Genomic DNA, 22,156 nt, shown 5'->3' with positions numbered 1-22,156 from the left:
ACATACGTCGATGCATCAACGGCTTTCGCTCCTTCAATGCAGATTTATCAAATCTCTTTGCCACAGCTTGATGCACCCTACTTTAACTGCAAATGCGCTCACTCATGAATACTTTCGCATTGATTTATAAATAGATTCATGCTCTAAACTCATACACTAAAGAAGAAAGATTTATTTTATTCTCTTTGAGACGCAAGTTTTGTGGAAAGTCTCTCATTTCAATTTTCCAGATGAATTCCAAAGAAACACAGCTTCGTGGAAAAGAGAAAATGAGAATCCATAGAATGTTCCTGCTATGAAGCGCGAGTTAAAAAGTATTAAGAGTAATTGGAAGAGTCGGTTCTCAGGAGCGTATTCGAGACGCGCGCTCTGCTCTTCTTGTTTGCTCAGAAGAATTGGCGGTTCGCTTGGGACATTCGGCAGCAGCCATTTGCCGGCGATGCGGCTGATTAAAGTGGCATGACAATGCGGTGGTCCTTTCATATTAAAGAAGCGGCCAAGTTTCTTGTCTTAATTTCTCCTGGGTAACGACGATGATACGCGCGCCTCTTTTTCTTCCCAACTCCCGGCGGGCCATCGAGATCAATAATCGCGCGCGCGCCATACTCTTAATTCAGCGACTTCCGGATGAAAATTTACGGCGGCACGCGAGCGCCCGTCGCGTTCCTCCAGAAGAACTGATCAAATATTTTAACAGGCCTCGATTGCTCCGAACGCTTCCGCTATACATACTTTGCGAGGAAGTGTGGCTTTTAAATAACGTAACACTGCTTCATGTTTGATTATTCGAATTGCTGCTCCCTGAGATCTCACAAAAATACTAATCACAAGATCAAATGAGACAAAGCGTGTCGTTTGGATTGAATTTTTAATCGCACAGCCTTCAATTTAGTCAATGCTGTGCAAAGCTAACGCAACATGTTTACCTAATTCACTCAACTGTAAGCTTTAAGATACATAGATGAGGGGATCGTCCCCAGGGTTTGCTCTCAATAATTACAGCTCGCATCACACCTGACGTAACACGGGGCGCGTTCTCTCTCTCTGCCTCGCCCGACTGGATTAATTCACCAGTTGGAACTTTGGGGAATGCAAAATTTTCCGCTTGCTTCCCAACAGTTAATAGAGAAGGAATATTAAAAATTTTAATCTAGCCGTAATTATATTGTCTAACCGTCAAGATAAATTTTCTATTTATTCCGTCCAAAGGAATTGATATCTCGGTTTACAAAAAAATCAGAAAATATAGATGGAAGACACCTGGTTGTGGTGCAGCAGCATGAATAAGTTATATAAGTGACCACGCAGAATGCGGACACACGTATTGATTTTTCCTTGCTCCATTTGTCTGACGAATGAGAAGGTTGTGCGGTCGGCCGTCCTCTCCAGTTGACATTTCTCAGCGCCGACGACAGATAAGTTCAGCAACTGACCTATCTCAGCTAACGCACTATTTCGTCGACTGCTGTTGTGCCAATAAATTTGTAATCTTTCCTGCAAAATGCCAATACAAGTTGAAGACAGGCTAGTCACTAACAAATGATAGGGAATGATTTCTGCTGAAAAAGGTTTAATATTTTAATCGGTGTGTCTTAGTAAAAAAAAGAATTTAAGAGAATAAATGCTTTATTTATGATCAAAGGTTTATTTATTTTGCCAAGTGCAATCGGCGGAAGAGCCGCTTATTTCTCCTGAAATTGATAATGAAAATATATTTCCACTTGTTTATTAAGTTATTGAATTTTTAGTAAATTTGGCGATTTTACTACACATATCAAACAACATGTCCACTGGATTCTAACAGCTACCTCTAAAAGAGGATTTGTAACTAGCAGGAATTTTGAAATGAGGGCGTGCTTCTCAGGAAATTAAAAAGAAAGGCATGGCAAGTGTCGCAAAGAGCGGGAAAATTGTAAATTTTGACGATTTTTCTGAAGAAAAATCTATTTTCCAAAAGCTTTCTTGCTTAGTTGATGGTGGTGCAAAGTTTCGACCTCCCATTGTTAAACCACAATAAAAATGTTTATTTTTAGCATAGTAGAGCAACACAAAGTCGCCTATCGCACCTCTTCCCTTCGCAGTGCTTGAGAAACTATCGGAATTTCACTCAGCCAACACATAATCATCGCTCTATCGATCGCTCTCGAGAATTTTCCTGGTGGCTTGGAATGGAGAGAACGCTTTCTGAGAAATCACGGGTCATGGGAGCAGAGTGCAGCGTTTTTTATTGCGGCGCTGATTATACGTGTGGCATTAGCGGCCTGCATGTTCTTGGGTTCTTTAATCTTTTTAATTAACAAACGACCTACGTGTGCATTGCCGACTCATGCCTCGGATAACAAGCCTTTTATTTAGCTCTTTACATTCCGCTGTGGAGTCTTTTCCTTGTTGCAAAACTGGCTGACTAGGACTTCAATCCCTGGGAATGAATTTGTTTTGTCTCTGCATTGAAAGCGAGGATGGAACAATAAGCAAAGTTGATGGCTGGCACCACTGCCTACATCCTGCCCCATTTTAGACAGAATGAGACGAGAGACGCAGTGCATTCAGAAAGGAAGCTTGCCTTTGAGGCATCAACTTTGATGATAACCACCAATTGGCGAAGCATTAATTTGGGCCTGACGCTGAGCGAGACGAGCGTGTAATTGTTCTCTAATTACAGGTGGCTGCTTTGATGGCGCCGGCACGGCAGCCAATTCAATTATTTTGGCAACAAGGTGCCGCTTCGTCCGCCCACCGCGTTTCATATATTCACGGCCCGTCGGGTTTACAATTAAAGCGGTACGCTTAGTACGACCGCGTCTGCCTCGCTGCTCCTGCTTCATTTAAGGTTGCCAGCCCAAATTTCGGTGTCCAGCTTGTTTACCGAGCGATTTCGCCGGATTGGCTGTATTTTTCGCGTGAAAAGATCCGTGCGTCCAATCTGATCGAATTCTGCCAAATGTTAAAAGAGAATTCGCACCCCTATTTGATGCGGATTACACTGTTTTAGGAGCAGCCTGGCAATCCTCCCTGGCTGCCCGTCTGAGCCAACGAAGAGTCGATTTGTTTGGTACCAATCAACTCTGTAATTTGAGCGGGATAATTACTGCACCCGACTTAAATCAACTGAGCTCATGATATCAACAAGTCAGCCACCTCTCCTTCAGCGCAATTCCCGTTTGTCAACAAACACAAAGCAGCGGCACAAGCGGGATTGTTTCCAGTGCTTTCGATACTGACAAGGGAACTCTATCTATGTGTATTTATTGCCTCGATCATTGAAATCAAGGACACCAGGAGAAAGTTTCGAAGGAACAAGTGAGTTATGAAGCTCTGAAGGTTAAAAATTCTTTTGGGCCTGTTTTCAATTGTTTTCACGAATTTTTTTAAATTTCTTGGGGTTGAAAAGGGGTCGACAGCCTTAAACTGATTCAGCTTCACGTTCCATGAGGATTTGAAGTGGTTTTAGGCTGATAAACACAAAAATCCGTTGCCAATTCATGTGCGTACGGGGCGAACTAAAAATTAATTTTTTAGGGTGAAGAAAGGGTTGAAGGGTTGGCACCCTTGGACTACTTCAGCTATCTAGCCGAGGTTGAGACTAGTCTAGAGGTATGTCATTTTTGAAAATCTGACAGTAAAAAGCTAAGATTTGGGCGTGACAACAATTTTTAAAAATTCCAAAAGCGCACCAATTTTGTAGTTTATATTTTCAGTAAATAATTATAACAAAATTTTACCTTATCTCACCTAATTTTTTGCTGTTTAGGCTGTTTACAAGATGGCATTATCAAAATTAAAAAAAAACTAAGTGTTTCGTTTCCAAATTTTAGTTCAATTTAGTAAATTCGATTTTACTGACCTTGACCTTCGATCCACGACTTTAAGAACAATAGTTAAGTTGTTTGGATTGATGAGACGAGTTTAACGGTGTCTAAATTTTTGTTCTACAATCAACCTGAACAAAGTTAGGGATTATTCAATAATCAAAATTCCTGGGTTTTTTAACTTTCAACGCCCGTAAAACTCGCAAACTTGGGAAATTTGGGGGTAACTCAATGAATAGGGCCAAGATTTAGCAAAGAATAAAAAACAGTCACCTGTTCCCAATCCAGAACTTTGTTGCTTTCAGAGATTCTGGCCTATTTTTAAATCAGGTTTGAAATATTTGGTCAATTTTTTCAAATCATCAATATTCCAGCAAATAAAAAACTAGACTATTCCTTTTGTCAGTTTCAGAATCAACATGTGTGTGCGTTCGCCGCAGACTCGACGACAACGCAATTAATTTACCACTACTGGCGCTAAAGAAAGGAAAGATGCTCTCATCTGGCCGTCGGGCGGGATTGAGGCATCACGGCGGAGATTGCATTACGTTTTGCCGGGCCGAGTGGAGGCCACTTGCAGGACGAGTGACCGCGTCAAGTGTAATGCTCTCAACGATTCAGGCCCAACTGCTGCGCTGTCAACTCCCAGAGGCCTCTTTTCTTGCGGCCAAACAAAGAAAACGAGAGAGAATAGAAAGACTGCTGCTGCTGCTGCTGCGCTGACCGACGCCAGAGCAGCTCAACGAACGACCTTTACTCGAAAGATCTGTGCTATGCAAGCCTGCCTGACAACGAGGTGCAGCTAGTAAAGCTTTTCTCCTGGTAGATCGTTAGCAGAATGAATTGATTTTTGCTGAAAATGCCACTAAACAACTCTGGTAAACTCATTATGCTGTTGGAAACACTACTCCGATAGTAATAACCACTTCAAAAGCAGGTCAGTGAGTTATTTAGTTAGCGGAGCTACGCACGCATATTAATGAATGCTATGAGCCTTGCAGCCCTTAATTAATAAGTTTATAGTATTATATAAATTACTTGATGCATACTTGAAAAAGCGAACTAACCTTCAAGTGGCGAGTGAAGAGAGATAAAATAAAATAGCTATATATAATATAACGCAATCCTACGTTGTTGGCTTTTCGGCGAGGCGGAAAGCAAGAATTAATTAGCAACAAAGTCGTCCGCAGGTGCACCTCGCTCTTTTCAGGCCGACCAAGCAAGACGACACTAATTAAAAAGGCCAGGGGAATGGCGAGATAAAGTTTGGGCAGGCAGAGTCACAAAGTTTGCCAATATCGGGCGCAATCACCGAAATCCGTCCTTGGAATTTGATTTAGAAAGTTGGTTGGCGTTCGGTGACAAAAGTCGGTAATTTAGTTTGGCTCTGATTAATACGGCATTGTTCGCGCGCGCTCTCCTCCTCGAGCACCACTCTCCACTCGCGCAGAGAGCCGCCCTTCAATTTTAATCCCTGGCTCTTAAATCTACCGCCGCCGCCACTGCTGCTTCGTTATCGCCGCGCCGCTGTTCCCCAATTAATGCCGTGCGAATGCTGACAGCCGATTTCCCTTTCAATGAAGTTGTGAGTCCAATTCCGCCTTTATGCGTCATACCAGCAGACCACACTAGAATTTGCACAACAATGAAATGAAGGCTCCGTTTTATTTGGTTTGGCTGAAATTTCAATCACGGTAAAATAAACAAAATATTTTTTGGCTCAGCTTAAAGTTTGACACATTTTGTCGATTCCCGTCAAGGAAAGGATGTTGCCGCAAAATATTTAAATCCTGCCCAGTGGAGCAGAGCTCCAGAGAATTGCTCCCTCGGCGAAAGCGCACGCGTGTGTGTTTCACTCTTTGAGTAGCATGCACAAGAAGAAAGAAGAAAGGCTGCGCGCGAGACTGATTTATATTTATGGGAAGGCCGCGGTGGCCGTCGGCAATATTATGCAAAGGAGGTGCAGCCAGGTGGGGCCCCCGGGGCTCGGCGAGGGTGAGTGCGTCGCAGATTGAGAGACAGCCCGCTGCCGCCGCCGCCGGAGCAAAGGTGGAAGAAAAAGAGTCTGGCAAAGAGCCGCCCCACGCGCCGACTGGCAAAGCCGGTGAGCTCATCTCACGCTTGGAAGCGCTCACGCTACGTGACGTGCAACCGCGATAAAGCTGCGCTCTCTTGTGCCTGCGACTCGTCTCGTCACAACCTCCAATCAGACACTTGGTCAGAGTGAAATCAGCGTCCATATTAAAACTGTCCAAACGCCTTTTTGCTCCTCTAAGAAACCCTCGTGATCGTAAATCTCGCAACATTCTGTTTGGTCTCAACTTGCAGATAAAGAGCTGCTCTATATCGATTTGATTTATATTCGCAGACACACATTTTAACTCGATTGAAACTGATTTAACTGCTGAGAGTAAAAAAAATGTGCAAATGAGGAACTCCTACTTGAAAAATTCTCGACGCTAATTGGCTGACGCAACGCGCATGATAATAGCAGTTCCCGCGCAATTTACGACAAACGTGAGCTGTTGACATGCGCGTTTGGTCAGCCAATCATTGTCCATAATTTTGTTTGCGTTTTTTAAATCGGTTTAATCTACTTTTCATGTGTTAGATTATTGGATGACAATGTGAAACCGATAAGGACCTAAATCTATTTCTTGCCGTCGATTCAGCAAAAAACAGATAACTGGTATCCCTCGTTGCATAAAATAAACTCGACGATCTATTATATTCTCACTCATTATAGTTGAACATATTTGTTTTCCTTTTGAAAATACTGATTCATTTGTCTACATAGCTGTGTGCGATTCGACCGGCAATTAAATGGAAACTGTTGATTATTGTAACTTTATCTGTACGAATGAATCATTGTTCTAATTCATTAGCTTTTCATTGAACAAAATCAATAGGCAGGGAAAAATGTTGAACTGTACAACACGGAAATTTGTAATACCATTTGTTTGAAATTGTGCTATCAGCAAAATTGTTTTTACAGCAGATGCGGTACCTGAAGCCTGTCAATTTCAGAATGTCATCATGATTCGAATTTTAGCTTTTTCCGTTAAAATAAATGCCGACAGTGCAAACATCACCTTGAAAGCTCACTTATATTGCGGAGTAAACTAGGTTTATTCAAATGCCAAGTGCACCAATTATCGTCCGTTATTCACGTAGCTACTCTTCTTGGTCTATTTAAACGAACCAGCCAGACTTGGAAAGAACCGAGGTTCGCCTCAGGCTGGCCGAATCCCCTTTGTAGCTTTAGGTCGCCATTGTGGCAAACCGATTGTCGATTGTATTTGGCTACCTTTCAGTTTGCCCACCTGCCTTTTCAGACTATTTGTTCCGCAAATAACCAAATAACAAACAAGCGCGACGCAACAAAGCTGACAGCAGCGAAAGCGTATTCTGCTGCTTCTATTGATTAGTGACACAAATAATGAGCAGCCATGCACGTATAAACGTTCCTTTCCAGTTTGGCCCCTCGCTTCTGTCCTTTGACCTGAATTTTGAACTACTTTTCTCGTCCAGAGGAACGATGACAATTAAAAATAACATTCCTTCATTTTGGTTGGATTCGCAAGGTTTGCACACGGCTCATTGGAAGAACACTAAGCTTTTTGGTGTTGCGTGAATGTAATTTAAGAGATAAATAAATAATTACCATCACGCACGTAGCATCAGTGATTGCGGTCGGAGCAGATCTCGTCCCCGGGTGGACCGCACTTTGCGTAAATAGCATTTGGGCCAATCACGGGAGCCAATCAGCTTATCTGCAGCTGCTGAAAATTTCGGGCGCATAGCGAATTAAGAAGCCGGGCCCGTCAACGGCAGAAAATTGGTAGCGTGTCGGCGACGACCGTCAAAACTTGTGCGCTGGGCAAAACTTTTGCGAAACACGCGCGTGGCTTCAGCCGAAACTTTAGTGACCGACACACTTTGGCCAAATACATTATGCAACGAGCTATACGCGTTTGGGCCTCCCTCCCGCTCCGAATAACCATGCCGGATGACCGACAGATGGTGGATTTGAATTTGCCTCGGCTCCGCGTACGTAGGCACGCACTTTGATGTCTTTTCCCGGCAAATAGCGAGCGTACTATTTGCTCAAAGATGAGCCTACTATTTTAATGGAATGTTTACTCATGCTTTATTCTGTTTAAATGGATAAATTAGCGGAAAATGCTAATCGTTAAAATCAGCCATGTTGGCAATGATGAGAGTCTTAAAACATACAACAGTTTCTACTTCAATTTACGAGTGAATTTAATTGATTGAAAAAATTTGATTATTTCTTATAAACGAAAAACCATTTACGTATATCGATTTTGAATCAGGATTTGATATAAAAATCTCAGTAAAATCGTCGTTTTATACAATTTTCCCACGCTTTGCAACTTTTGTCATTGTCTCTTTTTAACTTTCCTGGTAAACACGCTCACATTCCTGAATTCTCGCGAGGTATACGTCTTTTTCAAGTGTTTGCAGTTCGCAAAGAATCGGTTGGTCAGGTTTTCCGATTTACAAAATTGCAAAATCAACAAAATTTGCAGGCATTTCTCCAACGGTTTACTCGTGGAAAGAGATTATCTGTCGCTTTAAACATTAAAAGCACTTAGCAGAGTAAATAAACTATAGAACCCATTATTTTTCATTAAATTATTTAGCAGATTGCTTTGTGCTCAGACTTGCATCGATTAAAAAAATAAACTACATTTCCGATTACTTTTTGCACATCCCTAATTATGGAACCTTAAATTTGTCAAGTTGGCTTCTATTAATAACACTTACAATTAGCTTAGACTTTGCGATGCGCAAAACTGTTATAAATTATCTGCACACGATTTTGACCTTTGACGCGTTGATTAAAAAAAATGAAAGAGTCTAAAATGTGACACAATCTGATTATAGATATAGTTAACACATTCTCCAGCTTAAATAAAGTTCAATAAATGTCGGGAAGAAACGTTAAAAAGCGTTTCTTATATCAAGTAAAATACGCCTAATCCATGTCGAAGTACCATGCGAATAAAAAGTCGCTGTTCCACATTTTCGGAGCAGTTTTCTATTCCCCGAGCGGAGCGTTAATGAGGTGTTTGCGTAGCGTTAACCGGGCCACTCTCTCGTTTCGTGAGGCATTCAAAAGGTAATTATTCGTGCCTGGCATAAATGTCAGAGCGCGCGTACAAAGGTGTGCTCTCTGGCGTCTTATCAGAGGGCGGGAAACAAAGTTGGAGGGACGGGCGGCGAGTGCAGTGTTTTGCGTCGGGTTTACTCATTAAGGGCGCGCGGCGTCATCAATCTTACGCCGGCAGGCAGTCTCCCGCGGCATTCGCAGCGACACATCTTTTGGTCGCCTGCCCGAGCGTGCACCAGCTACCTTGCCCCTTGATTAATGGGCGGCGAGTCTGAGAGCTTGTCAGACAGACACCTCCCTCCCCTGCCACCCCCTGCAAGCGTCTGGTGCATTTGCACCCTCTCGGCCGTCCCAGGGCTTGATTACACACTCCGCGAGTCCGCGCCGAGCAAGAAACACCGCGCACTAAGCACGCGAACGGGCTATTTGCCACGACGGGGGCCAAATTATTTTCTGCACATTGCACACACTTCCTTCGGCTGCAAATGGTGCCAAGACTGCATCAAGTGTATTACAGGAGTAACCAACGTTTTTCAAGCAGTGCCGGACTAGGGCCAAAATTTTCACCGGGATTTTAGGTAGGGGGGATGCTGGGCAAGGAGCAACTTTGGGGTATAAATGTTTTTGACGAAATGGGCTCTAGTTTAAATTTGATGCAAAAAAATTAATTTTAATTTGGCCTTCAACCTGCAAGACGTTCTAAAGAACGTACAAGAAGTTCCATTTGACGCTTTTTAACGTGCAAAAATGCTTATTTAACGTGCAAGAAATCCTACCAAACGTGCAACAACACCTTCTAAATGCGCAAGAACACTTATTTAACGTGTAAGAACGCCTTTTTGAGTGCAAGAAGTTCTATTAAACATGCCAGAAGTTCTGTTTAACTTGAAGAACGCTTTTTTGAGTGCAAGAAGTTCGATTTAACTTGCAATAACACTGCATTAACGTGCAATAACACCTATTTAACTTGCAATAACGCCTATACTGGCTGAAGTAGCGCAGGAAAATCATACGTTTTTCCAATCAAGTTCCTCGAAATAAAAAATTGACTTGTATGCCATTTTAGTTCTTGAAAAGGTTTGTTTATCTCTGTTGTATATTTAACAAACAACCATTTTTCACCATCCGTGACATGCAATCCAACTCGGATTATTTTTCATTTCATCCTGACAGTCTAAACTTTAATAACTAGGGAATAATGACTGCTTTGGATTTCATTTACATTCATCGCTTTGCCAGCCAGAGAAGGGAATTCATTATTTCTACAATGGATGTGGGCAACCGACACTTGATATACGTTCAGACGGAAAAAGGGAAGAATAACAAAGCAACCCACGGTTAATATCGATTCGGCTCACTTTTCATACGGGATGCGATTCAGCCAGACGAACAGAATATGCAGTGCATTTTCTCCTCGTGTGCTGCATTTATGCATAGCTATACACTTTGAATTGCAATTTGTTATCCTCGCGCGCGGTTGTAAAACACGCCGCCTTACAAATGCAGCTTATTACTGCGCTCGATCGTAAATAAAACTGCGATAAAACATTGCGCGCCAGATGCAAACGGTTCGCAGCTTTTTTAGTTTCAGGCTGCGAATCACAATCAGCCAGCACACACACACACACAGACACGAGTGTCCAGCCCGTTGTGCAATCATGCAAATCGAACGTGATTGGCTCTCGTTACCGCACGCCTGCATAAACTCTGCTTTATTTTGCATCTTTTGTATACGTGCTATAATAAACAAGACCAACGTAGAACTATTTGTTCATCATCTTTTGGTATATGAAAACTTTTATTTAATCCGCTGAAAAGTGTGTCATGCAGGCGTGGAATTTAATAAAACAGGCTTTAAAACATTCCGCTTTCATGACTTGAAGTACGGAGAATGTGTTGATAGCTAAAAGACAATAAAGGTTTGTGATCGAATGATTGTTGGAGTCCTTAATGAATTCGTTAAAATTTGGTAATCACAATGATGACAATTGCAGAGGGTAGAAGTTGGCGTATTGCAATTAGCCTTATTCCCTCGGCACAATATCTGCAAAACCTCGATTCTGGTGCAGAAACAGCGCAGCAGTGTGCTCTCGTAGTCCCAGCAGTCGGATCAATTAGGCCGTGCAAACACAGCGCCCGCCGCACACGCAAATGCTGCGACGGCGAATTCTTAACGGCGCAGCCAAGCACCAAACGAGTACTGTTAATTTCAAAATGCTCTTTTAATGACAGATTTGTATCGTGCAAGCACGCGATTTATAAAAGCGGCCAACGGCAGCAAGAAATTGTAATATGCCAGTTTAAAATGTGTTTTCTGCGAAATATTTAATGTCATTTTGTAGTCAAGGAAATTATAATAATAATAATTGAGTAAAATTCGGATGCCTTTTCCCGCAAGTAAACTCAATTTAAAATTTGTCTGCCCACATACATTTTCCGTTTGGATATTTTACCAGGAAATTTTAGCTGACAAACTCGAACAGGTTGAGAATCTGAGCCTCTTTTGAATGTGAACGCAAGAGAGAGAGCGGATTAAGTAGTCAGAATTTGAGTCCTTTTGAAAGGCCTTGCCCGCGTGCTCGACACTGCAGAAAGCGGGTGTCTGTCTGATGGAAGTGATTAATGCAGTCTGACTGATGACGGGGATGATCTTGATGGATGACGAAGTTCCCGAGCGCCGACACTTTTTCCACTCCTTTCCGCTCTCGCAACATCGACAATTTTATACATCTCCTTTTCTCGCTAAATCCCGATTTGCATGACGTGTTCTGTGACCTACGAGGATGCGATTCCCTAGAAAAGAAACATCAACTTTAAAGTGACTCTATTAGAAGTTTTGGAATTTATCCAGTAACGCCTGAACTCTCCTCGTGCCCCTTTTAGCTATTTTTTTGCGGTAAAAAGCTTCCAAGAATCGGTTTCCGCTATTTATTTCCTGGTAGAGGTCAACCATTACTCTTAATTCCGATCGATTGATTAATTGCGACGCACGCGGCCGAGAGATTCATATCGGCTCCTCTTTTCTGGCAAATAAATTGACAGGCGGCGGCGGCGGCGGTGGTGGTGGCGGCGGTCGACTGCGAAAGACAGCATCTCCAAGACCGGAAATTAACATTCCGCATCAGCCGGGCAGACCTTTTGAAAGCAAACCTTTCACGGTGTTGCGCGCGATACACAGAAACTACTTCTTTTGTGCTCCCCAGCCTTCCTTTCACTCACTCACTCACGGCCGCCTTCTTGCTGATGTAAATAAAACGGGGCGAAACCAATAACTTGGCTCAGCAGCGGCATAAAAGGCAGCAGACGTGACTCTGGTGCTCGGCTCTCCCTCTCTTAGTTGCCAATACGTCGCTCTTGTTGTGTGGCTGCGAAATCTCGGCATGTTGGATAAATAGCCAAAGGACGCACGTAATTGGCAATTCATTTTTTGTTAGAGTCCTTCCTTGGACGCACCACTGAAACACTTTAAGTTTTGTATACTCAAAACCCCCAGTCTTGGAAATGTGACATTGTGACATCGTCAGCCAGATTCAAACAAAAGCCGCCAAAGTAACGGTTTTACGTTTGCGCCGGTTTGGTTATCAAGTGATTCAGCTGGCAAACCTAATTCGATCCTCAGAAATCGATTGGCACTGTCAAAAATGAAATTCCAGAGCTGCTTCAAATGAACGTGACGCATCAATAACTCCATGATAAATATCATAAAGGTGTGATGTTGTATAATAGTAATTACTAAACATAGATGATTGGGATGCCAGCTATTGATTCTCCAACAGCAGATAAAGAGCAATAGAGCAATTTGTCGGAATAATTGCACAAATGCGAAATAATTGTGTGGGTCACGACACATTTTAAAAATAGTAAAATGGTTAGTAAGGGATTGCGCTTATCAAAAGAAACAGATGCTCATCAAAAGCTTCTGGCTGAGGTCTCTAGTTCACAAACTTAATTCGTCATCGTTCTTCATATTATGGCTAGCAAGATGATCAATTTGGCGCATGCAGGGGTGGACAGGTGGTCTTCCACAGCGGACACAATTGGGGTTTAATTTATCACATCACTTTACACTTGTCATTCGACTCACATTTTTGTAAAGATAATCCCATTTTGTAAAAAGGTAGATAGTAGAGGAGAAAGAAATTACAAAAATTGTCAAAAGGTCAGGCTACTGCTATATTTTAAGTTGAACCAGCATAACATAATATTAAATATTTTTAAATCAAACTGTTCATGATGAAATAAAAAAACTCTTTTATGTGCCTGCTCGTTTTCTTTTAACGTATATCGTGCACGGGTAAAACACGAAAAACTGAACCTCCTCTCATATTATAGCTTTTCGAGACCAACGAAATTAAATAGAAAAAACACAACAATCAAAATTGAAGAAAGCTTTCAATCGCACCCTTGCGAGGGTCGAATGAATGCATATAAACGAAGCCGGAGGAGGAGGAATTTGCGTCGGCGGGGTCACAAAACGCGCGTGATTGACAGGTCATAATTTTTGCTGCCTGACAGGGAACATGTCATCGCTTTTGGATTGGGGATCGCGCGCGCGGGTATCAAAACCATGCAGTGACGCGATGAAAAATTACTGGGGTTTTGAATGGATCGCTCGTTTTTGCCGCACACGTCCGTGACGCCGCTGTTTTAACTCTAGGCATTGCAACCTGAGCAGCCGAGTGAGTATTTTATTGCGGCGCATTTGGACGTCACACACAATGAGCGGGAATTAGCGCAGCTTAGGGCTCTTCGTGTCTGGAATTGCTCTCTCAAGATTCACGCGACATTAAGCCCGAGAGCAATAGACGGCGGGCGGTGTAGCGGGCGTGCAATCAAAGAAGTGCACCTAATGCGCATTTTATTAGATTAGTAGTTGAAAATTACTTATGCAGCAACGACAAACTGCAGTGCACCAGAAGCTCTCGCTCTTGTGTGCATGTATCAAGGAATTGCACGTCACCCTATTTATGCGCGATTTACGTACGAGTCGTGGCCTGCGCTTCACCGGCAACTTAATTTCCAATCCCTCTGCAGACAAGCTTTATTGCTGCTGCTGTTGAATGCAAGATGAACTGCAATATATTCAATTTCCTCGCCGTAGATCTCGTAACAAAGGAAATCTCGAGTCCGCTTATACGTTTCCTCTCGCAAATTAATGGTTGAGGTTAACCATTGGCAGAATTATTGAAACTGATTCCACTTGATGATTAAATGTTCAATATATTGAGATGTGAAATCGAATCGGTCTCTTAGGTCGTGTGCACAAAATAATCTGTTTCTGATTTTTTTAACTTAATGAAATTTCCCTGGTTTCTTTTCCACTTTAAACGATAATCTATCAAATTCCATGAGAAAAATTTGGAAAAATGACATGGTTACCGGGATTCTCTATGAACAGCAATCACAGGAATAGGGCGTAACCCCTAGGAATTTTTAAAAGGGGCCGTGGTCCCCTGTCACAAAGCACGGAAAATCGTTAAATTTGACCTCTTGGGTGCTCCACCGAAAGAATGTAATTTAAGCAAAATGAAAAAAGGACAGGTTGGCATGAATGGCAGGCTCCAGGTGATTGAGAGACTGTTGGCTGCTGTGAATTCATTTTCCACAAAGCCATTTCGGTCGGCGCATATCTGATGATAAGCGACGTGACAAATCGCTTTTAAATCGAGCCGCGCCAGGGAGCCGGCGACCCCCTCGGCTTTTGCTAAAAATTCATTAGCGGCCGCATATTACGAGTGGTTTGTAACGCCGAAAGTGCTGCTGGTCGGTCGGTCGGCCTCTCTCGCGTGTGCGTGTCGGAATTCTCGAGGATGTCGTGCTACGAGATGCATGCAAGCATACACACCCCTCACTCAGTCGCGAGCGCAGGGTGATAATGTCGGAGGGCGTGCGGAATGAGAGAACTTGAAACATTAGCCTCTCTTGTTTTTATTGATAAAGTTGCAAGAGAGAGAGAGAGAGAGAGAGAGAGAGAGAGAGAGAGAGAGAGAGAGAGAGAGAGAGAGAGCGAGAGAGAGAGAGAGAGAGAGAGAGAGAGAGAGAGAGAGAGAGAGAGAGAGAGAGAGAGAGAGAGAGAGAGAGAGAGAGAGAGAGAGAGAGAATGAGAAAGAGCGTTGTTGTTTTTGCCTCTCTTGTTGCCGAAAAGCGCTGCGCGGCTATCAATCAATATTAGAGCGTGGGGGCGCCTGCGGGCCTCCGCGGATTACCATGGGAATCCACTAGTTGGTTCAGCCTCAAGGACACTATAGCTGCCTTTCCCCTAGAAACTTTCGTCTCTCAAGGTTGCCAAGAGGAGGAAATGTCGTACCAGCAGATTTATATAGCTCATTAATTCTTTTTCTGACGGAATGAAAATAGTCCGTGTTTAAATATTTCAAACTAAATTTTCTGCAACTTACAATTATTTAAATCAACTTAAGTTCTCATGCAAGATTAATTGCAGTCATTCGAGGGCTAATTTTATTAATGCAGCATAAATAAATCCCTTTCGTCGAGGGATAATTAGATAAAAAAAAAGGAAAAAATGAAAATAAAGTTGTGCTCGCGAGAGAAAAACGAATGAGGAAAATGAAGTAGAGCAAGCCATATAGAGTCGTCGCGAAGAATAATTTCCGTTCGACGGCGTCGGTGCGGCAGACGGTAGATATGCTGTTACAAAATCTTTTCATGTAAGCTGCAAAGAAAACACGTACGTGCAGCTGGCGTGGTTCATGATGTATGGAAAATGGCAAAGAAAATATGGTTGGCGCGGCGAAGGCAGTCGTGATTCTGCATTAGCATGCTCTCACGATGCAAATATGGCGCCGAGCCGGGAAGAATAGCGCTGGCGGACCGAGCTGAGCGCATATGCATCTAATTTATTGCATATCTTTCTTCAGCGAGAGGCAATATTATGTGCACTTTAATGAATTCCACGTGCACTGCTCTCCCTGGTGTAAATTACGAGCTCCATTCCTCAAACACAACCGTTTCATGCAAAAATATGAATGCGCACGTGCACAGTCAAGTGAATTATGCGACCTGAAATTAAATTTTGCTGGAGAATCTTTTTTAAACAAGAATGCAATTACATGAAATATGATTCATGGCTGGCAGGCTTTTAATACGTGTGCCAGGTTATTTCAAAACATGACGGGAACAATTTTTCACTCTAAATGCATCGGAATTGGTTTTTATAAAAATTAAAACAAATAATTGAAATCATTATACATTCAAAGTTTATATATAAGAAACTCTCTCTCCACGTTAAATGATGAAAGCTTTTGTTTGTGTAGGCGAGAAAGTAGGCAAAATCTGAAATACTTGATCCTGACTGACAATTTGATAAAGTGCTAATAATTGTAGTCAACAATTCAACAGAAAATTTGAATATTTTTCCCGTTTCAATCCACTTTAAGGCTCTCGCTCACAGAAAACAATCATTCCCAAATGGATATCAGGGTCGAAAGGCACTTTGTAAGATGGAAAATCGGTCGGATTATCCTTTCTGTGGCTGAGCTGTCGGTGTGAGCGCGTCGAATCATTCGTCATTGAGGCAATCACGAGGCAGCAGCGAAAGTTTTCCGCCGCGCCGACAACAATGGGCGACACACCCTGCTGATTTGGCGCAGTCAGAAATCATTTTTTCGGAATGATGGCGTTTTAAATTTGATTTCTGCTCACTCGCTCGCTCGCTCGTTTGTTCAGCGTGTGTGAGCGAACGACGGCAAAAAAGGTGCCCATTCAGGCGGCGGGACTTGCAAATTCTCATCTCTTGATCCATTTGCTCCGTGATGGTGGAATAATCTTCGGAAAAAGTTATTCACGCTGCCGTGGAGACTTATTGGAGAGCGGGAATCAATTTTCCGATGCACGCAGCCACGGACTGACTGAAAGGGTGCACGCACTTGTCCGTCTGCTTTTTCTGTAAAAAAAGGCAAGATCGGTTGATTGCAGATGATGGATGCTATAAAATCCTTTAAAAAATCTAAAAAACATTTTTTTTTGTAACTCTGCCATTTTTAAGTTTCCATGAAGGATGATGAGTTTATAAGGGTTGCATTTTCTTGTAATTTAAATTATAAATAACAAAGATATTGTCTTTTTATATGTGTCTCCAAAAGAGTTGCTATAAAAACTGTCTTGTTTTTGTCAATTTCCCGCCCGTTTTTGAAACCCTGGAGTGTCACCCTGCATGATTCTTTTTTTTGAAACGTTAAGGGTCTTGGAACGGGAATGATGGCGCGTTTTGGCTGGCCATCTCCAGATTTTACGACAGGGCGAGTGTGTCTCGCTCGCTCTTTGTATTCACGACACCGTAAATTTACAAATTCACCGCTCAAGGTGATAGTGGGCTGCGAAGGGGTGGCGGTGTGGCCAGTCCGTGACTGGATTTTGTAAATGGTGCTGCGCTTTGGAGAGAATGTTTTATTAAGTGATCCTGTGCGGAGTAGAAAAGGGCGAGCCGACGAGGGACTCCATCGGAAAATGTGCTTCGGTCAGCGATCCGTGCATGCATAATAGAAAAATAATATTTCAATCAGTCTCTCGCAAGCAGCCATTCATATTCATGAAAAGGCGAGAAAGCCCAGGCACATACACACACACTCACCGCTCTCTCACTTTATGATGCCACTTCAGACAGGGTTGCCAGTGAGTCCAGCCTTTTTGCTGCCGCTGCAGGTCGTGCCGAGAAAAATTGCATCATCTTTCTTCATCTTTTCCTCTCGATAAGGGAAAAAATTAGAAGCCATTTTAATTTAATTATGCACCTGCTATCTGCTATCATGCACCACGGAGATGTGTAGGCGAGGTTTTCCTTTGTTGTTGAGAGGAAAATGAAATATATCATTAAAATACCTCTTTACTTCAAAGCTGCCTTGCAGCCATAAATAAATTCATCACATTTATACGACGATGTAGGACGCGTTCGCTGAAAATCAATTCAACCCGGTCTCGGTTGCACGCAATTATGGAGCATGAATATGTTATGTGCATACACGTGCGCCTCAATAACCATCTATTGCGATGATGTGATTAAAAATAACGTGGTTGTTATTGCACGTGTACAATTTAATTTGGTTTTATGCCAACAATACACGAAGCAGCTGACCTTTCATTTCGAATTATGCTCAATATTTTTCAGTTGATTCGTATAGATACTTCTCATTTTATGCTACATCGTTCAGAAGATAAATCGCGGGAGATTTTGAGGTCAGCTCAACACCAACTAAGACGTACGGAAACGTAAAAACCGTTACTTTATTGCAGCGGGAGTCAGATGTGCGATAAAATTGGTTCGCACTGCGCAGATCCAAGATGGCGTTGAATGTGGGAAGCAAAAAGCTCTCTTTGGATTCCCCTACAAGTGTCAAAAAGAGTTTGTTTTTACGATCCAAAAGACACAATTAGTTAAGAGTAATGCATATTATAAGTCACAACAAGCGTTTCACGCTTGGCGCTGCGCGCGCCGACGGCCGCTTCGCGGCCGCCCTCCGGGCCTCCGGCCCTCCCGGCTGCGCGCGCCGCGGGGACCTCCGGTCCCCGCGGCGCCTGCCGCCCTGCGGGCGCGTGACGACCGAGGCGGGCGGGCAGAACGTTCGCGAGGTGTTGATCCTTGGCATTTGTCGCGAATCGCGTCGAGAGTCTGCGAAGTGGCGAGCGGTGGGGTCCAAAAGGTGGGCGGCGTTGAAAAATTCGCGAAAAGTTGGTCCCGGGCGGATTTCAGGTCGGTTACCCTGAGAAAGGTCCTCAGGGTGGGTCAGGTTGAAGGGCGCGTCGAGAGGGTTCGAAAGAGACCTCGCGGATCGAAATCCGCCTGCGCGTTCAAATTCTAGAGGAAAGCTGTCTTGGCGGCGGAGGGAAACTGAGCTTCGGAGCGGCGATGTGGGCGGCAGCGAACGAAACAAAGTGTATGCAGGGCTACGTGCGGCGACTGCGTTGGAAAAATCGAGAAAAGTCGGGCCGATGACGAGTTCAGGGTGGAACACCCTGAGGAAGGTTGTCAGGGTGGTTCAGGTGGGAGGGCTGGTTGTGCGGATTCGAAAGAGATTTCGCGGATCGAAATCCGCCTGCGCGTTAAAATTCTAGAGGAAATCCGTCTTGGCGGCGGAGTAAAACCGATCTTCCGACCGTCGATCTGTGCGGCGGCGATCGAATCCGCGTGTCTGAAGTTCTAAGTGTGGCGAAGGCGTACAAATAATTGAGAAAAGTCGGGCCGATGACGATCTCAGGGTAGCACACCCTGAGGAAGGTTGTCAGAGCAGTTCAGGTGGGAGGGCTGTTCAAATGGATTCGAAAGAGACCTCGTGGGTCCAAATCCGCCTGCGCGTTCAAATTCTGAAGAATTACGTTCTTGGCGGCAAAGTAAAACCGATCTTCCGACCGTCGATCTGTGCGGCGGCGGACGAATCCGCGTGTCTGCATTTCTAAGTGCGAAAAAAGCGTTGGAAAAATCGAGTAAAGTTGGGCGGATGATGATCCCAGGGTAGCACACCCTGGGAAAGGGTGTCAGGGTGGTTCAGGTGGGAGGGCTGGTCGTGCGGATTCGAAAGAGACCTCGTGAGTCCAAATCCGCCTGCGCGTTCAAATTCTGAAGAATTACGTTCTTGGCGGCAAAGTAAAACCGATCTTCCGACCGTCGATCTGTGCGGCGGCGGACGAATCCGCGTGTCTGCATTTCTAAGTGCGAAAAAAGCGTTGGAAAAATCGAGTAAAGTTGGGCGGATGATGATCCCAGGGTAGCACACCCTGGGAAAGGGTGTCAGGGTGGTTCAGGTGGGAGGGCTGGTCGTGCGGATTCGAAAGAGACCTCGTGGGTCGAAATCCGCCTGCGCATTAAAATTCTGAAGAAAAACGTTCTTGGCGGCGGAGTAAAACCGAGCTTCCGACCGTCGATCTGGGCGGCAACAAACGAAACCGCGTGTCTGAAGTTCTAAGTGTGGCGAAGGCGTTGAAATAATTGAGAAAAGTCGGGCCGATGACGATGTCAGGGTAGCACACCCTGAGGAAGGTTGTCAGGGCAGTTCAGGTGGGAGGGCTGTTCAAATGGATTCGAAAGAGACCTCGTGAGTCCAAATCCGCCTGCGCGTTCAAATTCTGAAGAATTACGTTCTTGGCGGCCGAGCGAAACCGAGCTTCCAAGCGGCGATGTGGGCGGCAGCGAACGAAACTGCGTGTCTGCGGGGCTACGTGCGGCGGCGGCGTTGAAAAAATCACGAAATGTCGGGCCGATGACGATCTCAGGGTGGCCTACCCTGAGAAAAAGGTCGTCAGGGTAGCTCAGCTTTCAGGGCTGGCCGAGACGAATCGAAAGAGACCTGGCGGGTCGAAATCGGTCCAGCGGTTGAATTGATGCGAATTGACGGCCGTCGCTGTGCACACACGCTCGAGTGCAGAAAGCACGAAAATAAAGAAAAATGCCAATTTTAATTTTTCTATGGGCAGTACGAAGCTCAAATTTGGTTTGGACACCGGCAGCACGAATGCGGATGCTGCGGATTTGCAACGATCTTGATTCGGGTCGATCCGTGGGAAATTTGGCGAATTTTCCAATTTGGCGTGTTGCGCTTATGGCGGAATTGCAAAAAACCACGTTTTTCAAATTTCAAAATGAACCCGCGGCCAGAGTATCCATAGGATTGGATCGTGCTTGGTGTCAAAATGTTTGCAGATAAATTGCCCGTGCAACGACCGAGAGTTTTACTCGATTTTTTGTCCCTGAAAATTTCCACGATTTTCCAAAGTCGAAAAACCCGAAAAAAAGGGTTAAATTGAAGATGAATGGAAAACTTGACGGTTATAATTTTTAAAATTCCTCTCAAAATGTTCCCCAGTGTGTGCCTAGCATTTTGGGATGGCGCCTGATAGCAATTAAATTCGAGTATGGACGGAAATCGCGATGGAAAATGCGAGATTTCGACTTTGGGCGAAATTCGCAACTTCAATGCGGCGCGGTTTCTCTCGAGATGGTCAAATTTTGCAAAACCGCACATGCCCGGATGCGCGCCGCCGAGGCGGATTTTTTGATGCCTCAAAATCCGTCCGCGGACCCACGGGGCCCCGGCCGGGCCCCGAAAACCGAAATTTTGCAATGTCCAAATCGCGTTTTTTCCACTTTAAATGTGAATAACTTTGCGCCTGTTCGTGCTACGATCGAAAACCGGTGTTCCCCGGACTCGGGGTTAAATTCTGCGCAGGATCGAAACAGTCGCCACCCCCGTCCTCCCCCTTCAACCCCCGGCCCCTAAAAATCGCGTGTTTTCGGTTTTATTTTTTTATTAATTCGCCTATGGGCGTGATGGCGGTTTTGACCGTCCGAACGTTCATCGCGCACCCCCGCGCGTCGGCAAACCGAGTTTGGCGGCGATCGGGGCCGAATTGCCGATTTTTTTACATTGGGAGATAGGGATGTGTTTTACGTCGGGGGCCCCCGCGGGGCCCCTATGGGCCCGGCGGCAAAACTCTTTGGGCAGCCGGGGGCATCCGGGGAGGGGGTTGGGAAACCGCCCTCGCCCATAGTAGTTTCCAAAAAAGCGTGCACGCATCGCGTATTAGTATAGTAGAACAAGCGTTGCACGCTTGGCGCTGCGCGCGCCGACGGCCGCTTCGCGGCCGCCCTCCGGGCCTCCGGCCCTCCCGGCTGCGCGCGCCGCGGGGACCTCCGGTCCCCGCGGCGCCTGCCGCCCTGCGGGCGCGTGACGACCGAGGCGGGCGGGCAGATCGTTCCCGAGGTGTTGATCCTTGGCATTTTTCGCGAATCGCGTCGAGAGTCGGCGAAGTGGCGAGCGGTGGGGTCTGAGAGATCCTCGGCGTTAAAAAAAATCGCGAAAAGTTGGTCCCGGGCGGATTTCAGGTCGGCCTACCCTTGGAAAGGTTGTCAGGTTGGGTTAGGTGGAAGGGATAGCGAAGACGAATTGATAGAGATCTCGCGGGCTGAAATCCGTTGATCCGTTGAATTTATTTGAAAATTACACCGTGGCGCCGAAGCGGCGTCGTCGAAATCTCAAATATCGCAAGAAAACGACGAAATTGATGGAGATATCACGCCAAAGTGGCAATAGGAAGCAACGGCAGTTTCAAAGCCGGCGAATCCGGCGAAAAGCAGAAATCAGGTCGCGCGACCTGGGGAAGGTCGGGAATGGCTGAAGGTTAAATTTCGTCGTCAGGTACAGTCAAATGTGGCCAAAATCGAAGAAAATGCGTTAAAAACTGGCTGCGGGAAGGATCTCAG

This window comes from Cloeon dipterum, chromosome 1 (genome assembly GCF_949628265.1).
Source record: "Cloeon dipterum chromosome 1, ieCloDipt1.1, whole genome shotgun sequence".
Lineage (NCBI taxonomy): Eukaryota > Metazoa > Arthropoda > Insecta > Ephemeroptera > Baetidae > Cloeon > Cloeon dipterum.
Note: the sequence above shows the minus strand (reverse complement) of the source record.